Raw genomic sequence first — 17,712 nt, 5'->3', positions numbered from 1 at the left:
AATTAAACAAACTCTTCACCTCAGTCACGTAATTAAACTTTCCTAACAAACAATTAGGAGGCGACATCGAAAACATCGGGTTCGTCACTTCCTGTTTGCCACTGAAATCTCTCGCTCGCTTCAAATTACTACCTTTCAAAAGGGAAGAACAGCTCATCTAGTTCCCTTCCAGCAGCCAATCAATCAATTTGGGATATCATTACCGGGCATCCCACAATCCACTGCCGTTCGGCCCTCAGTTCCATTGCTAGAAATCTGAAATCAATTATTAAAACTCACCGAGTCTGCCAGTAAAACAAGCTCTGGGATTGTTGCCTGCGCATGCGGTTGGAACCTTCCTAACAGAAGCGATATTGTAAAGAACTCCGGAGGAATCACCTTAGTCATCGTCGTCCCTTACGTTCAATTACCGTTTGTCTAGAGTAGCTGCAGCAGGTTTGTTAGTGCGCACCCAGGCCGAAAATTACTCAAACACCACAGGAAGACCGATCCCAAGTAAACAAACCTAAATTTAGACATTCCGTACCACCACTCATCCTCGACGTCGCCGGTTGTCCTTACGGTTGCTATTTGTGTGTCCCACTGCTGCTGCATTGTCTGGCTGTCTGGGTTTCTCTCGGTTTGTCAGACAGACGAAAAATGACGAAATCGAAAGAAGAAACAGGCATGTTTAGCTCTGAAGTGAAACAGTAACAAATCTCGTAACATGTTCCACAGGTGGCGTGGCGTGGACTGGAGTGGAGTGGAATGGAATGGAATGGATGAAGACAGCTAAAGTAAAGCGGCAGGTTTTAGAATAAATGAATTGTTGCCTCCCCGAAGTTCCCGGTATTTTTGCCTCACGGATAGGACCTTGACTTCAAAGAAGTGCATACTTTGCACGGCCGCCGGACAGGATCATGGTGGCCGACTGGACAACAGGATGGGACCAACGGAAGTAACTTGTTAGTCTGAAGATGTAGATGCATAGATAGTTTCTGTCGCAAAGAGCCAAGTGGCACAAAATTATGTACAAATGTAGTCATCTGAAAAATGATACACACAATTAGATGCCAATGCTAAAGAACAAATCTTTGGTTGAGCAATTAAAACTTTTAAGGTTTAGTCAATCGCCATCGATTTGATGCTACATTACATTTTACGACACCTAAGTTCAGAGCAACGCCGTGGTCCTTACAGTGAGGAACCTCATCTCGTTTTGCCTCGTGTCGCTAATAAATCAACAATCGGTACTTAATCTGTTGAACAACATGAAGAAATTCTAATACGGCTAATGCTCATGAATAAATGGAAATCACCGAATGATCGTACCAAAAGACGACCATAAGAGAGTGCAACTAGCTGCTGGAGCTGTTTTGCATAAACGTGTCTTTAAGTGTGCCCATTCTAGGATGATTTTATCCGTAATTTTTTTTAATTCTGATATATTGCTTTCCGACGAACATATGTAGCTAGCTAGTAGCCCGCAAAAGCATTCAACAAAGTACTATGGTAATTAATGCCGAAATTAAAGCACTACCTAAGAATAACTCATCACGCAAAAGTTGAGTTGTTTCACGAACCGATAAAAATGCTAACGAAGCTTTACCAAAACGACTGCCGTAGTTGGGTTGCGGTGCGGTGCAGTGCAGAGTGGTGACGGAAAAGGCAAATCACGCATCCACGACAGCAGATCGAAACCCTTCGGAGGACATAAATCAACGACAGAGCTGCCAAGCTTCGCAAAACAAACCACACAGCATTGTTGTTTTATTGCAACAGAAAATAAAATGCTCCATAGGTGGAGAAATCCTGCGCCAAAACTGGCATCTCTGAATATTTCAGATTTCAACTCGACACCGGCGCGCAGTCAGTTTAAGGAATTAAACCCCGGTAACTGGCGAATGAGTGATACGAAAAACCATTTAACCATTAAAAAGTCACGTGAATAAATAAAATGAGAGTTATCTGCCGTTTTCTTAAGTAGTTGATAATAAATATTCCAGGCACTGACTGCTTCATACTTGCGGCCGGTCGGTATGCATGGATTTATGTTTCGCCAACATTTATGTCTACATCTCTGTCTGGCGTATGTATGCTGCCGCCGCCGATTCGTACAATCATTCTCGTGTAACCTCTTCCTGCGGAAAGGATTCCCGTGAAGCCCTTACCGAAGTCAACCTGTACCGGTAGGGGTTCCATATTTACTGCGGCCGCTTCCAGCAGAGCGTTCCATCGCATCGATCCAGCTGAGAAAACCGTTCGTCCTTATCGCGGCACTGACTGTTTCGCTCGGTTTCTTCCCGTCCGGCCAATGCATGGGAAAAGTTTGCATTGCGGTGTTTGTTAAATTAAAATGAATTAATTTGGCCTTTTCATATACCATTTCATTAACAAAGTGGTGTAATTTTTTTGCTTATTTTGATTGACATTTGCATCACTAGCAGCAACAAAGCGGGTAAAGGCTTGTGCACAACTATACTTAACATTTACGAAAAACTCATGGAAACTAAATTCCGTTACTTTTGTTCTAGATCACTATCACAAACCAGTCGTAAACTGTTTCAAAATCGAATCGTATGCTATAGCTTTCTTGCCAATAATCAATTACTATTTAGTAACGAAATCGCGTAGGTGTATTGAACCAAATCATCACTTCGTTTGTATATTGCACAACTTACAGACTTGTTAGGCCACTTGCGAGGAACAGCATCCTACGGAGCAAATTACCAACAATTCAAAATGTGGGCTAGAGCTTAGAGTGGAGCTACATCTCTCCTCGGTACGAGGAAATTGATTTGTCGACGGCAATATGTTTATTGTTTCTCTTCGTCCCTCCGGTTTTCATTTTCAGCCTGTGCCCACTTTTGCATACATACTATCTATATTCATTCACATATGATTTAGATGGGTGGAGGATAAGTTTCGCGAACATAGTGCCAATTGAAATTACACCCTCTGCGTGTGCTGTAAAATAACGCATCGTAAATATTGAATTGCTGAAAGACGGCTCTGCTCGGTAACACATTTACAGGCATCGTTTGCAGTTGGTGCAACTCTATCATATTGGTACCTATAGACACTTTGTTGCTAGTGATATTTTATTGACTAGCAGGGTTTAAACCGGAGACTGCCTACTTGTGCCATTGCTTCGGGTTTAGTGCAGACTAGTAATCAAAAATATTGCTCTATCTCTTGAAAGACAAAAGATGTAATAAATATGAAATTTATTCATTCAAAACAAATACATTTCTAGCTTTATTTTTGAAATAAATACCCGATTATCTTGTAATTTAAAAAATGTTCATCTCGAAATAATAGCAGAAAGTCAATTTGAGATATTTTCTCATAGTCGTTAAAATTTTATAGCTTTCAGTTAAACAAGAGTACTTTTCAAACGAGAAAGGTGCTGTTTATCAGCGTGTAAAACTTGCATAACTATCTTCAAGCACCAAATGGAGTTTTACAAAACTTAAACTTCAAAATCTTTAAAAATTTGATTTTTATTGAGAAAATTTGGAAATCAACGAGCTTTTCCGATGAACGGTGAATTTGATTACATGAACTGCTTCGACGACAGCTTCTCGTAATTTCGAGGAAACCAGCCGAAAACCTCTGAGGAAGCGCTGTCAGTGCCAGCGTGTTTTGTCGCAGATCGTTGCCCTCTAGCGATAGAAAATGATTGTGCAAATGGTACACTACTTGGCCAGCTTTGACGTTCAACATTAACTTCCTTAGTTGGAAAGCACACACTGTGAATGGCAATAAGCAAGAAGTCATCGATTTCCTGCGACGCTATGAAATCGACGTTGCGATTCTGACATAGAGACATAGAATCCTCAGAATCGATCGACTTTGAGCGTAACAGAGCGGTGGCGTTGCCATTGTCACCAGGGTAGAACTAGAATATAGGATACAGTCAGCCATACCAACACCCTACCGTAGGAAACCCTGTTACAGTAAATGAAGAAATGGATCGATCTGGATTTTTGGCAGCGAACTCTAAACTGGAACATGGAACGCCTGAATGAGACCCGTCGGTCGAACCATCACTATAAAAGAAGGTAAGCCATAAATTATTTGATTTATATTACTAAGCCAAATTAAAAAAAAATTGTTGAGTAAATTTCTGGGTTACGCCCTCTTTATGTTTTAGAGGGATTGCTCATATAAATTACACAAAAATTTTAAATAATACTTGCATTCGACCCCCAAGACCCAGTTTTCGCCTCTCCAAGAAGCGACGTTTGCATCTTGTTCTAGTCTAAAAATTCATTTATATTTCTATTTTCAAGTAGGAGGTTTAAGGAGAAACCTAAAGTGGCTAATGTTATTATGTTAGTGCGACAAACACTGTACTGTACATCTCATGTGTTCGTTAAAAACCTAAACGTTTATTTGAATGTTGCATAAGTATTAGTAATACATGTCAAATAGTAGAGCTTGCAAACATAAACACAGCTGATCCGCAGCCAACCGCACCGAATACGAACATCCCGAAACATAGTTTGTTTTCTTTATCAAGACATTCCGATTCATTTAAGATGTGCAGAAGCAACTTAATAATGCATAGGATCAAAAGGATGGTAAATAATCCGTTTGCATTGAAGGCCAGTTTTTCACTCCTGGTCAGCTGATCGTTTATTTACTTCACTCTAAGCTTATCGATGCGACAAAAGTTGAAAGCTCTTTAAAAGCTCATTAATGTGGCGAAACTTTAAGACCGTGGTGCTGTTTTTTCGGAAATCTCTAGTGCAACGAAATATGTGCGCAACCAAATATCTATTAACTAATTCCAGATTATATGTTTTATGAGCATGTAATGATCTATATCAGTTAAATCATCAGTTAAATTTATTTTCCTTAAGCAATTATGTTTTGCTGAGCGTTTGTTGATATATAGCGGATCGATAAATGGAATGATAAGTTTTTGGAAATTATAACAGCACTGGAAGCACTGATTACGTGGCGAAAGCGTGCGATGCATTTTTAAGACACAAAACAATACATGCCTCGAACGCCATTTATCAAGCCATCTATGAACCATTTTCGGTTTCCCCTTAAGGGACATTTTCAGTGTAAAATTTTCTCGACTTCCGAACGAAAGCAACAGAATTGAGCTAGCTAGCATACTTTTTGTACTATAGCAAAGGTCATTACAAAGATTTTAAAAAGTTTTTGTCCCACCGGTGTTGGGCCACTGAAGGGAAGGGGGAGCGCGGAGAAAAAAAGAGAACTTTTTTATCGAGCACAAAAATGGATTTTAGGCATTTTTACTTAAAGTTTAAACGTGTAAACCAAATCTATTCTTGCTTTTAATATATAGGGTATGTTGCAACTTCGTCGTAATTGCCTATTCCCGTCCTATCGAACACAAATTATTAAAAATATCAGCGATTTTTATGACACACAATGTAAAATTAGTTATTCCCTAATATTTTAGTTCGTAGACTATCATACGCGATCAATCAAAGTGCTGCTGATCTTTTGATCACGCTGATGATCACGCAACGCATTGTCGTTATTTTGCAGCCGGGAAAACTTGCCTGACCCGCAGAAATTTTGCACAATAACATTTTCATGCCGTCCTACACAAATACATGCGTGCTAGCTTCGTAAACATTATTTTTATTTTTAGTTCGGACGATGAAAAATTTTGATGGACGGATTTTAAAACGGTACGACGAATTTAAGATATAAAATCAGTTGCGTAATTTCAATAAAATGCTTTAATAATCGCTTTTTAGTGAATTCAAAGGGCACGGATCGGAAGATAAGGGTGTTTGAGTCAAATCAGCAGGAGAACTTTTAGAGTATTTCCACCTAAGAAATCCACCTAAGAAATGATGAAAATTAGAGTGGCTTTCCTTACTACGACGGGAATTAGAAATTAACCCTACGTTATTATTTTTCATGCAAAACCCTACGAAAAAGGACAAAAACAAAAAAAATTGTTTGGTCGATTTTCGGAAATTTCACTGTTTGAATTTCTATTTCGTGCTAGAAGTGTTAACTCAACTCATTTTTCGAGTTTTCAGGCTATAGAGCCCACAGATAATTGATTTTATAAAAAAAATTAGCTCAGATCCTACAAATTATTTGTTTGCCCCTCGATTTTTCAAGCCAATTCCCAAGGGGGGGGGGGGGGGTTGTGACAAAAACTTTAAAAATAATTTGCAATGGCCTAATTTAAGAGAAACAGAAGCGAAACCTAGAAATGTTTAATAACTCTGCAACGTTTGAGATTCGACCAAATGCGTAAAAGGATTTTTTCGTCAAGTGTGGTCATGTCTCACCCCCTAAAATATTTGAACTAATCTACCTAACACCCTGTATAGTTTCGTTGTGTCCAGTCCAGCGTGTAACGCTTGCATGCAATATGTTGTATGCAAGCGACTGATCGAAGCATGCTATTGAACAGAAATTTTTCTAAATTCTTTCTATTGTATCCTAAACGTGAAGTTAAGATAACGCATAATGGACGATAGGTATAATGGATAGGCACAACGTGTAGAAAATATAATTTATGGTAGGCAAAATGGACGTTACGCAATTTGCCGCCCTCTAATTGCCTCAGTTCTAAAGGTCAAAACTAAAATGGATGTAATAACCAACGGCGCAGTAGATCTACTGTCCGAAACACGAACGAATCTTTTAATTATTTTACGGCATTTGATGCAGCTTAACACAGCCAAGTAGCGGTTTAGCCGCTCGTGTTTCGGCCTTTTGTGAATCGGCCAAATGGGGATTCGACCAAATACAATTTCGGCATTCTATGACAGTTGTAGTAATTCGGCCATTTGGATTTTGGTTATTTGTTATTCGGTACCAGCCCGGCGAGTCAATGCGAGTCAATGCAGTACGTCAAGGGGATCCCTTGAGCATGTGCCTGTTCGTCATATACCTACAACCGCTGATAGATAAACTGAAGCATATATGCGACGATCAAGGAGCAACGATTACAGCATACGCGGACGATATCACGGTCAGAATTAAGCATTCTTCCAAAACGCAGATGGTGATTGATAGCTTTCGCCTATTCGGAACAGCATCCGGAGCGCAACTAAATTTACAAAAAACAGTGGGCCTCAAACTGTCAGAAGACTTCCCTACACCGCAAGAGCTTATAATCCAAGACGAGGTGAACATCCTCGGTGTAAATTTCTGCCGAACAATTGAGGAAACCGTACGCTCTAACTGGGACAAATTAAAGCGTAATCTGAACTCATTTCTTTGGTTAAATCATGCGAGAATAATGAATGTAAGGCAGAGAACTTGGATACTGAATACTTACATATGCTCCAAGTTATGGTATATCGCATCTATATTACCATTGCCAGCTGGAACAGGAACAGTGATTAAACAACGAATATCGCAGTTTCTTTGGAGTGGAACTCCGCACAGAGTACGATATGAACAAATTGTTAAACCGAAAATCAACGGAGGTCTTGGGTTACACTGTCCGCTTCGAAAAAGCAAGTCACTCCTAGTAAATCGATTTCAAGAAACCAGAAGGATACTCCCCTACCAAAATGAATACGCTTTGCAGACCAGGAGCCGAAGAGAGATACAAAACATCCCTGTCGAAATGTCACATATCAAGGAGATAATAAAAGAACTTCTTAGCATTCCGCTAGAAGTGATAACCGAATCGACAGCGCAAAAGATATACAAACAATTTCTCCATAGACTCCCAGAAAATCGCATCGAACGTGACTCTAACAGGGACTGGCCCAAAGTTTGGAAAAACATAAACCGCAAAGAATTGACATCTGAGGAGAAGTCTGTATACTACCTACTCTGCAACGAAAAACTAGACCACCATTAGCTGAATCACAGAGAGAACCGCGGAGACACGCCCAACTGTGCGAATTGTGACGCTGTTGAGACACTAGAACATAAATACTCAGAGTGCACGTATATTCAACCACTATGGAATTACATATTCACAGAATTATCAAGCATAGCTAGAATTCAATCTTTCAAGACTTTACAATACCCAGAGCTGCAAAGAGCAAATCATCCAAACAGCATGAGAAGAATAATGAAGATGTTCATTAGGTATATTATATTCATAAACGAAACACCTCAATCAAGCCAGAATGTTGCGAATTTGATACACAATTTGACCATGTACATATACAATTTTAAAAATAAAGAGGATTAAAAAAAAATGCGAGAGCTAGGGAAAATTAGCAAGATTTATTACAGAATTATGTCAAATGGCCGTTATTCTAAATGTTTTTCTGCTAAATGGTCCCTGATGCTTACGCCAAATATCATCCATTATGCCTAATGTCCATATGCCTAAAATCAGTATGCCTAACGTTCATATTCCGATCGTACACATGCCTACCGTAGTGCACCGGTACGATGGGAATCTTTGCAAGTAGCCTACAGCTCGTAGCTCATACGCCTTGGCCACTCTCCTTTTTCCGTTTGTACTCCGCCAAAACTGAGGATTATCAACACTTTTCATTCAAATACGGCAAGTGCACATGGGTCTTCCGTAAGCAACCATTTCGAGAAAATTCGTCATTACATTTTAAGTCTTTTGAGGTCTTTTAAGTCGTTCGTTACTCGGCCAAATAAAATTTCATCCGTCTGAGGCAGTTATTGGAATTCGGTAATTTAGATTTCGGCTATTTGACCATCTGTGTTTCGGTCATTCGGTACTAACCCCTTCCAGTTTATTGCCGTCAGGAGTCAACTGTCTGGAGACGAACGTTGTTAGGGGAAATGTAAATAATGTGCCCCCTCCCCCCCCCTAAGAATAATTGGAAATATCTCTGTTATGTTTCCCCAAATTAACGTTACCACTACGAGTATATGTTGGTATTTGAGCTGAAAACCAATTGCAATTGTTTATTACATTTAGTATTGTGTAATAAATTTGAAGGAATTATTGAATAAAAGCATCTAAATGTTGTGTTTCTCGTTTGCGCGGTGTAAAATGCCCCATCTGCAGTATGCGGCAATTTGAGCATTTCTAACAGTGACAGACCAACTATATTTTGTAGAAAGTAAAACTATTCCCGTTGTTTTCAATATATCGTATTTGTATATAAAACTAGCTGACCCGACAAACTTCATATTGCCACAAATTAAACTATGTTGTACATAAATCGTGAATCTCGGATGACCTTTGTAACAATCTCGAGTTTTGCAAGTTTCTGGGGAGTTCATGGGTGTTTTAATATACAAATTTTCCTCACAATAAAGTAGAAAACAACTCCCCCATTGATTAGTCTGATAAAATAAAGCGGATAGCATTTAAATATTCGCCATCATTACAAACCATTTCGCGGAACACCAATTCTCGGTTGACCATAACGCAGTATGTAGAATTTCGCAAATTACCATTTCCCGAAAAACCTTACACGGGATGTACCATTTCACGGAAAATCTTTTCGTAGAAAGTACCATTTCGCAGGGGTGACCCAACTGAAGGAAAGTAATAGAGGTCAGTCGATCTAGAAAAATAAATAAACCTAGATAGAGGTGATCTCTACGGGGTCTGTCTTCCGCAGTGGTCGGCACTTCCGACAGCAGGTAGCTGGTAACACTCACGGCCTGTGGCCGTCTCGCGCTGAATTATCTAATGTTACTATTGATAGTTTCTGGTGGTCTTGTTATTGACTAATGTTTTATGAAAGAGTCTAAAATTTCTCGAGTTCAATTAGTTTTTGAGTAACGTAAAAATTTCTGTTTTATTTGTATGAGAGTCCTTATCCACTTACTACAGGGGTGAGGGGTCTCAAACCATCATAAAAAAATTCTTGCCTCCAAAACCCTCCACATGCCAAATTTGGTTCCATTTGCTTGATTAGTTCTCTAGTTATGAGGATAATTGTATTTCATTTGTATAGGAGCCCACCCTACTATTGAAGGGGGAGGGGATATGATTCCCCTCCTAAACAGGGGAGTGGTCTCAAATCACCATAGAAAAAAAATTGCATATAAAAACACCCACATGCTAAATTTGGGTCCATTTGCTTGATTAGTTCTCGAGTTATGCAGACATTTGTGTTTCATTTGTGTGGAAGCCCCCCCCTCTTAATGAGGGGAGGGGTCTCTAACCATCAAAAGAATCTTCCCTGGCTCCAGAAACCCCTACATGCAAATTTTATCGCCGATCGGTTCAGTAGTTTTCGATTCTATAAGGAACATACGGACAGACAGAAAGAAATCCAGTTTTATAGGTATAGATAAACCGGTCTTCTGGTGCACCCTTTCTTTTCTGCATGGGGCACATTATACTGCAGCTGTGGCATTTTGCACCGCGTACGTGAATTACCTGGAATTTGGACATTGGTAATAAATTATTCCCACCACGGTTACTCTACAATACTAATTGAATTAAATAATAGCAATTGACTTCAACTTAGATCTGTTTACCTATGTTTGTACACACATTTCCAAGGGGTCAAATGACACCACCGCAAGTGGGGTATATTGGTCTGCTTTTACTTATTTGAAAAAATATTAAATGCTATAGCAAATCAAACGTTTCATACCGTTTTTTGGCGGGGATGCGTTTTTGAAGCTCACTTCACGTAATCGAATCGCAACAACCGATAGCCCTGCTTGAGCGCTGGAAACATATAGTATTTCGGCCAAAACAGCACGGAACAATCAAGAAATGCAAATGATTCTCCAAAATGTTGCTTTTTGTGGTACATACAGCTACATATAGCCTAGTGAATCAGATATTTCTTAGTAAACTATGATAATTCCATATGCTTGAAAATGCCAGCAACCTTTCCGCATCCGGTTGCCATATAAAACTTCTACCGTGAGAGTTGTTTGGAGTTTGTCTTGACGTTGGTGTCGTCGTCCGTCACTAGGCAACCGAGCTTCATCAGCATCTTCGTGTACCGCATCTGGGAACCTTTGTTAGCCATTTTGTTTTGCGATTTGGATCCTTGATCTTCTTATGAGTCGACAATGCGGCTCGTTTTCGACGGTTCGTTGCTGTGACGCAAGGCTTTCGTCCGATCTAAACACTTTTATTACATTGATGATGACTGAATTGGTCACTTTTAATAATTTCGCTAGCTCGACATGCGAATAGTTCGGATCTTTGAGATGCACGAGCCCAATTTTCATGCGTTGCATCTCTTGGTTGAACAATCAATTGAAGAGCAGATGTCACAAACCAAATCATTCTGCACAAACAACTACAAAATTACGGGTACGCCATGTTTTGTAATGCGACGACCAAAATTTAATCGTAACAGGTAACACCCATCAGTTCTTAGGCTTGATGAATATTGAATCAAAGTCTAGTGAAGTCTTTAAGTTAAAAATACTATTCAAATTATAGAAATCTCGCCAATTCATTGCACAAACCTATGAAAACCGAATTTGAAGGACCTCAAAAAATCATTGAACAAATCGTTTGAAACTTCTAGGTGTCCAAAATTCTCCAAGGTTCACTAATAGATGCTGCCAAACATAATGGCGGGACCAATATTTCAAAGCTAGAACATTAAACAACTACACAACATATGGGATAGGGTCTAATAAATTGTTTGCCACACCTAAAGTAGCCGAATCAAATGATTTATAACCTTAATTCCTACCGAAAATACCTTAAACAAAATTTGAAATAGAACTTCCCATTCGGTGCAAAAAATCGAACCAAACTTTTTTATCAATAGCTAATATTTTCTGAATTCCATTTTTTCCTAGTAACTCGAAGAGTTACGAACGTTAGAGAGAATCAGTAGAAAACTAAACAAAAAACATATATCGAACTCTTCTAATCACTTTCGAGACCACCATCGTCATTGGCAGCAGCGAAATTAATTGAGGGATCCGTGCTCTGTGTGGTTCTAAATCGTATCCCAAGTGCTATTTTCTGGAATCTGTTGTTAACAAAACTAGACACGTTCTTGGAACCCGCCCGCCGGACTCTCGGGGGTCCTCGAAAATCTCCAACGTTCAATGCGAAGCAAAACAAACCAACACACAGCCCACAGCCCGGACCAGGCAGGAGGGTTGGGTTGAAAGGCCAGCAAAACAAACACTTCAATTGGAAACCAAGTTTCGGCCAAGGTGTGAAGATCATATACAACAAATAGATGGGTGGTGGTGGTGTTTCGTGGAAACAAGAGCAGGCGCGGAGTGTTTCTGGTGCGCTTGGTTGGCTTGTTAAGAGGAGGAGGAACAGGACCAGGAGGAGAGCGGTAAAGCGCACAGAAAGATTAACGCTTCGTCGAATGCGGTCTACGCCCGGGTACTACAGGCCGGCTGGAACCTACGGGAAACTTCGCCCAGGCCTGGCGCAGATCTGCTTGGGTAAACAGAAAGCCCGAGAAGAAAACAAAACTCGAATCATAACATCTCCGTCGACCCTTGATTGGGTGCGTGTATGAATGTGTGTACGAAACAAGGTGTGCGTGCGTTTGTGTGCGAAGGAGATCCGCCGATCAGTCCCGGTCTCGGCGATGCGATTCAAATGCGCGGTTCGCGCGATCCGATTTTCGCTTTCTTTCCCCCCCGTTAGTGGTTCGGTGTGGTTTCCCTCCTCGGTTCGAAACGGGTGTGTGAAGAAATGAGAGGACATGTTAATTTATACGCGAGCCACAAAATTAATACCCGTAATAAACAAATAAATTAGGCGAGAGATGTGTATTTTGCTTTGATTCGTGTTAGGATGTCTTGCAAGTATTTCGATTGGAAGCTTAATTTACTATATTAATTAATTTTGCCGGCAAGGTCACCGGGAGCAGACTTCCGGAGGCTGCCGCGAAAATTTTGCATATTATCGAGATCATCTGTAGGAAACAATTAGATTGTAGGCAATATTTATCTATATCATTCTCAATTGTGAAATTAATATAAAGTGGGGAAGCTATTTTCTAATTTAGTATATACTTGAAAAATAATTTCCTTTTTATTTATTTAAAAAAAAACCAATTTTTTAGTTTAGTTAGTTATACATTGGTAGCAATTCATATTTCTTATAAATTGTATCTCATTTGTCTATAATCAAAGTCATAGAAGGATAACACAAATTGTTGAATTGGTTTTTAAGCCATCTCTGACGTTTCTGTGAGGAATGTAATAGTCTAGTATAGGTTTTCTGCTAGTAAATAAATCAAATATGATAAAACGAAATACTGAACGAATGTTAAGAAATTTTCAAAATATTCATGAACTTCACTTTTATTCAACCAACATTCCGCCACTGTGTGGCACCCTAACTAACATCAGCGGGTAACCATTCCCAACCGCAGCAGAATCTCCCGTGGAATCCATTCTATCATTGATTCGATCTCAGGATACACCCGGTCAACCCGGGAACGGGTGTGGTCGAACATCAAAACGATCCTATCCTGAACCATCAGTCAAACCCGTAGCAGTTTTATCAAGATATGCTTCGCCTCAAATGGAAATGATAGATCAATTTTAGATTCGTGCGGTAATGTTCTGCCGCTGAAAAAATCCCAACTATCTCGACTGTCTCGTGTGTAGTCCTGGCCGGGCCTGGCCTAGCAGCAAACCGTTCTCGCTTCGCATATGTGATGTGCAGCAGTTAATCAAAAGACAATTTAATTATTTAACATCTCTATCTGCTCGAATCGATCTGTGTATGCGTTCGTGCTGTCTGACTAACTGACTGCGCACCATTGTAAAACCCGCATGCTGCCAAAGGCAAACATTTTGCTGTCTTATTAGTCTGGACCGCGTCCCACCGGAGAGGGCCTTCCCATGTGCGCCTTCCCGTGGCAGCATGTGGCAAATCGCAATCGCCTATTTGTTACTGAATCGAGTCGACCAACGCGTAATAATCATGTAATAAATGAGCCTAATCAAAGGAAGAGAAAAACACTGGCTGCCAAGTTACCGAGGGGCACCATTTCCACCGGCATCGTCTCGCACGAGAGGATATCGGTGCGCAGTGCCGGCAGCAACAATACTCAGGAGCTCGATCTCGAAGTTCTTGGAAATCGTCGGGAGTCCTCCAATCGACAAACAAGCGCACTCTCACGCCTTTCGGGAGTTAGATTGTTGATAAATTGTCTCGTTATTCATTTTATTGGCACCCAAAGCGAGCCGTATGACTAATACCGCGCAATATCTGTATACACACCAATGAGGCTACGCACAGCGAGAACGATGTGTTCTGCTTTAAAGAATAACAGCAATCCCTAGAAGTACGATTCCGTCCCTTCTTACCCACTGTACGGCGTCCTTAAAATTTCTGAGACCTTTATTCATTGGTAAGATTTGATATCGATAATCGCGCAGAGTATGATGTCACAGCGGGACGCGTAGACCATGCCTCTGCCCGGCCGAGCTCGAAAAGAAGCCATCGCAGATCGTACCGCAATGATGGCCGGATATTATAAATGTTTTCCTCCAAATGGTGGCAGCCCCACGCAGCGGGATCTCTAATGACATAAACACATTGCGTGCGGGAAGACAAATATTTAGCGTTGCATCATGATTGGTGGATTAGCTCCGGCACTCGCTCGCTCGATCGCTCGGCTTGCAGACTCGCGCGATGGACAGTCATCAATTGGCTTGGTGGCGATGCAGCAACCCAATAAATTGGTCGATTATCTCGGTTGGTCCGTTAGCAAGCGGAGGGACCTCATTATGCAAAAGCGTTAAGCACCTCCGATTACGCGGATCGAACGTTTCAATTTGGACATCAGCACCACATGCCACATGGCCGGCTGGCGAGGACGCAAATAATGTGCCCACTCTGATGATGGTTTGGTCGCGTGCATCCATTAGCTAATAACCTGAATAATTGCGTTCTTTCGATGCAACGATTGAGCCGGTTGCGATTAGAAAAGATTTGTGGCTCGGTGCGATGTGAGCTTGTTGCATTACCAATTGCATTCTAGTCGGAATGGCAGGAATGAATAAAGGTTTCATGTCAGTTGTAACGAACAGTTTTAGGGTGGCAATATTTAGGGTACAGGAGGGTATTTTCAGCCCATTAAGCGGTAGCCTGAACAATGTTCAGAAATTACGTTAAAACTATATTCATTCGAGACAAGATTTTTATACCAGTTGATAGAATAATATTTACTGAAAATCGACGTGTATTTTGATCTTAATGAAACGCTACTAAATTTGAGTTATAGTTACGAGAAATGATTAAGTCGCTGCGGCTAAATTGGGCCCATTTTCTATAGCGGTGTCTGTGTGGTTAAATCCGGTAGGCCGAAAAACTCTGCACAGGGATTACTGCTTTTCAAAAACAGAACAAAAGAGAGACCGATGGATAATGTGTCGGTATTGCCTACATGTCGGCTCATTGAAGATAACTAGTTTTGCAGTGAAAACAGTTTGCTGATGGCCCTAGTGTATCATTGAATCGTTCATATACAATAGCACCAGGAGCAAATGGTTGTCACTCGAATACTAGCTGTGTCAACACGATAGAAGAGTTTCAGGCGCAACTGCCTCACACATTGGTAAGTAGTGTAAATAGAGCACCATATGCCGAAATTAAAATCAAAATGCTGCAAATGGCTAGTGAATGAAAATTGATTTATATTTTCATATCAGAGGGCAATTGAAATGCGGTCATACATAGGGTAGACGCACCAGTAGTAGTGGTAGTACCAGTAGTGGTGGAAACGTATCGAACTACCAGTAACAGTATTATTTGATAAGTATCAAACTTGTACCAAAATCTGCAAAAATAATGGAATAATTTAAGTTTCCACCACTACTGGTACTACCACCACTAATGGTGCGCCTACCCTATATATTAATATTTTTTTGAAACGATGGTTCTACAATCGATGAAGGGACGGTAGGGGAAAGAAATGAAAATTTTTTTGGTGAAGAAGGGGGAAGAGCGGAAAGGTGAAGAGAGGGGGGGGGATATTGGTAGCTACGCTTAACAAGTAGGTAGTCGTTTTGACTCCTACCTTTTGTCTAATGCTAAATCAATCAATCAAGAGCGGAAACGCGTAAGCAGTTGCTTCTGTTTTTTTTTCAGCCTAATTACGTGCTAGTGGAAAACAGTGGTTTTGATGTTTATTGAATAAAATTAAGCAAATTACTTACATTTTAATGAAAATAGTTATAACACATTAAAGCCTATGAGTTTTTGTTTGGGATAGCGCAGCAAAAAAAGGTAATGTATGCCGAATTTAGTAGCGTTGTTGCAGTAGCAACTGGACGGATAGAGAAGAATCGTTTCCGGTTTCGTAACCCGATGTATATTTCGTGTTGATGAAGGAGGGGTGGGGTTATAAAATCCCTTGTGGGTGAAAATACAATATAACATTAGTTACACTATCCATTTAGCAATGTAGTACAATATATATGATAATCAATTATACGTATAGTTAAGTGCATGTTAACTACTCACGTTTAGTCTTCTTCTATCTTAATGTCCGTATTATTTCCGTACTGTAGGTTTAAGAACTGTAATTGCTCGTGTTAGCTTAGGTTAGGAAACAACATCATCTTTTTATAATTTACCTTTTGCATGTAACTAGTATTAATTAGCATATAACAATCAATTTAGAATAAGTAGCATAACACCTTTAGCGTAAGTTTTAGTATGAAATAATTAGAATAATCAATTTTCGTATTTATGGAGTAATAATCCATTTTCGGACCTGGACCTGGACCTGCACCTGGACCTGGACCTGGACCTGGACCTGGACCTGGACCTGGACCTGGACCTGGACCTGGACCTGGACCTGGACCTGGACCTGGACCTGGACCTGGACCTGGACCTGGACCTGGACCTGGACCTGGACCTTGACTTTGACCTTGACCTTGACCTTGACCTTGACCTTGACCTTGACCTTAACTTTGATCTTTACCTGAACCTGGACCAGGACCTGGACCTGGACCTGGACCTGGACCTGGACCTGGACCTGGACCTGGACCTGGACCTGGACCTGGACCTGGACCTGGACCTGGACCTGGACCTGGACCTGGACCTGGACCTGGACCTGGACCTGGACCTGGACCTGGACCTGGACCTGGACCTGGACCTGGACCTGGACCTGGACCTGGACCTGGACCTGGACCTGGACCTGGACCTGGACCTGGACCTGGACCTGGACCTGGACCTGGACCTGGACCTGGACCTGGACCTGGACCTGGACCTGGACCTGGACCTGGACCTGGACCTGGACCTGGACCTGGACCTGGACCTGGACCTGGACCTGGACCTGGACCTGGACCTGGACCTGGACCTGGACCTGGACCTGGACCTGGACCTGGACCTGGACCTGGACCTGGACCTGGACCTGGACCTGGACCTGGACCTGGACCTGGACCTGGACCTGGACCTGGACCTGGACCTGGACCTGGACCTGGACCTGGACCTGGACCTGGACCTGGACCTGGACCTGGACCTGGACCTGGACCTGGACCTGGACCTGGACCTGGACCTGGACCTGGACCTGGACCTGGACCTGGACCTGGACCTGGACCTGGACCTGGACCTGGACCTGGACCTGGACCTGGACCTGGACCTGGACCTGGACCTGGACCTGGACCTGGACCTGGACCTGGACCTGGACCTGGACCTGGACCTGGACCTGGACCTGGACCTGGACCTGGACCTGGACCTGGACCTGGACCTGGACCTGGACCTGGACCTGGACCTGGACCTGGACCTGGACCTGGACCTGGACCTGAACCTGGACCTGGACCTAGACCTGGACCTGGACCTGGACCTGAACGGGCTAAACTAATGTTTAAACTTGAACTTGGACTTGGTCTTACACTATGTTA

Source organism: Sabethes cyaneus, chromosome 3 (genome assembly GCF_943734655.1).
Source record: "Sabethes cyaneus chromosome 3, idSabCyanKW18_F2, whole genome shotgun sequence".
In the NCBI taxonomy this organism is placed as follows: Eukaryota; Metazoa; Arthropoda; class Insecta; order Diptera; family Culicidae; genus Sabethes; species Sabethes cyaneus.
Note: the sequence above shows the minus strand (reverse complement) of the source record.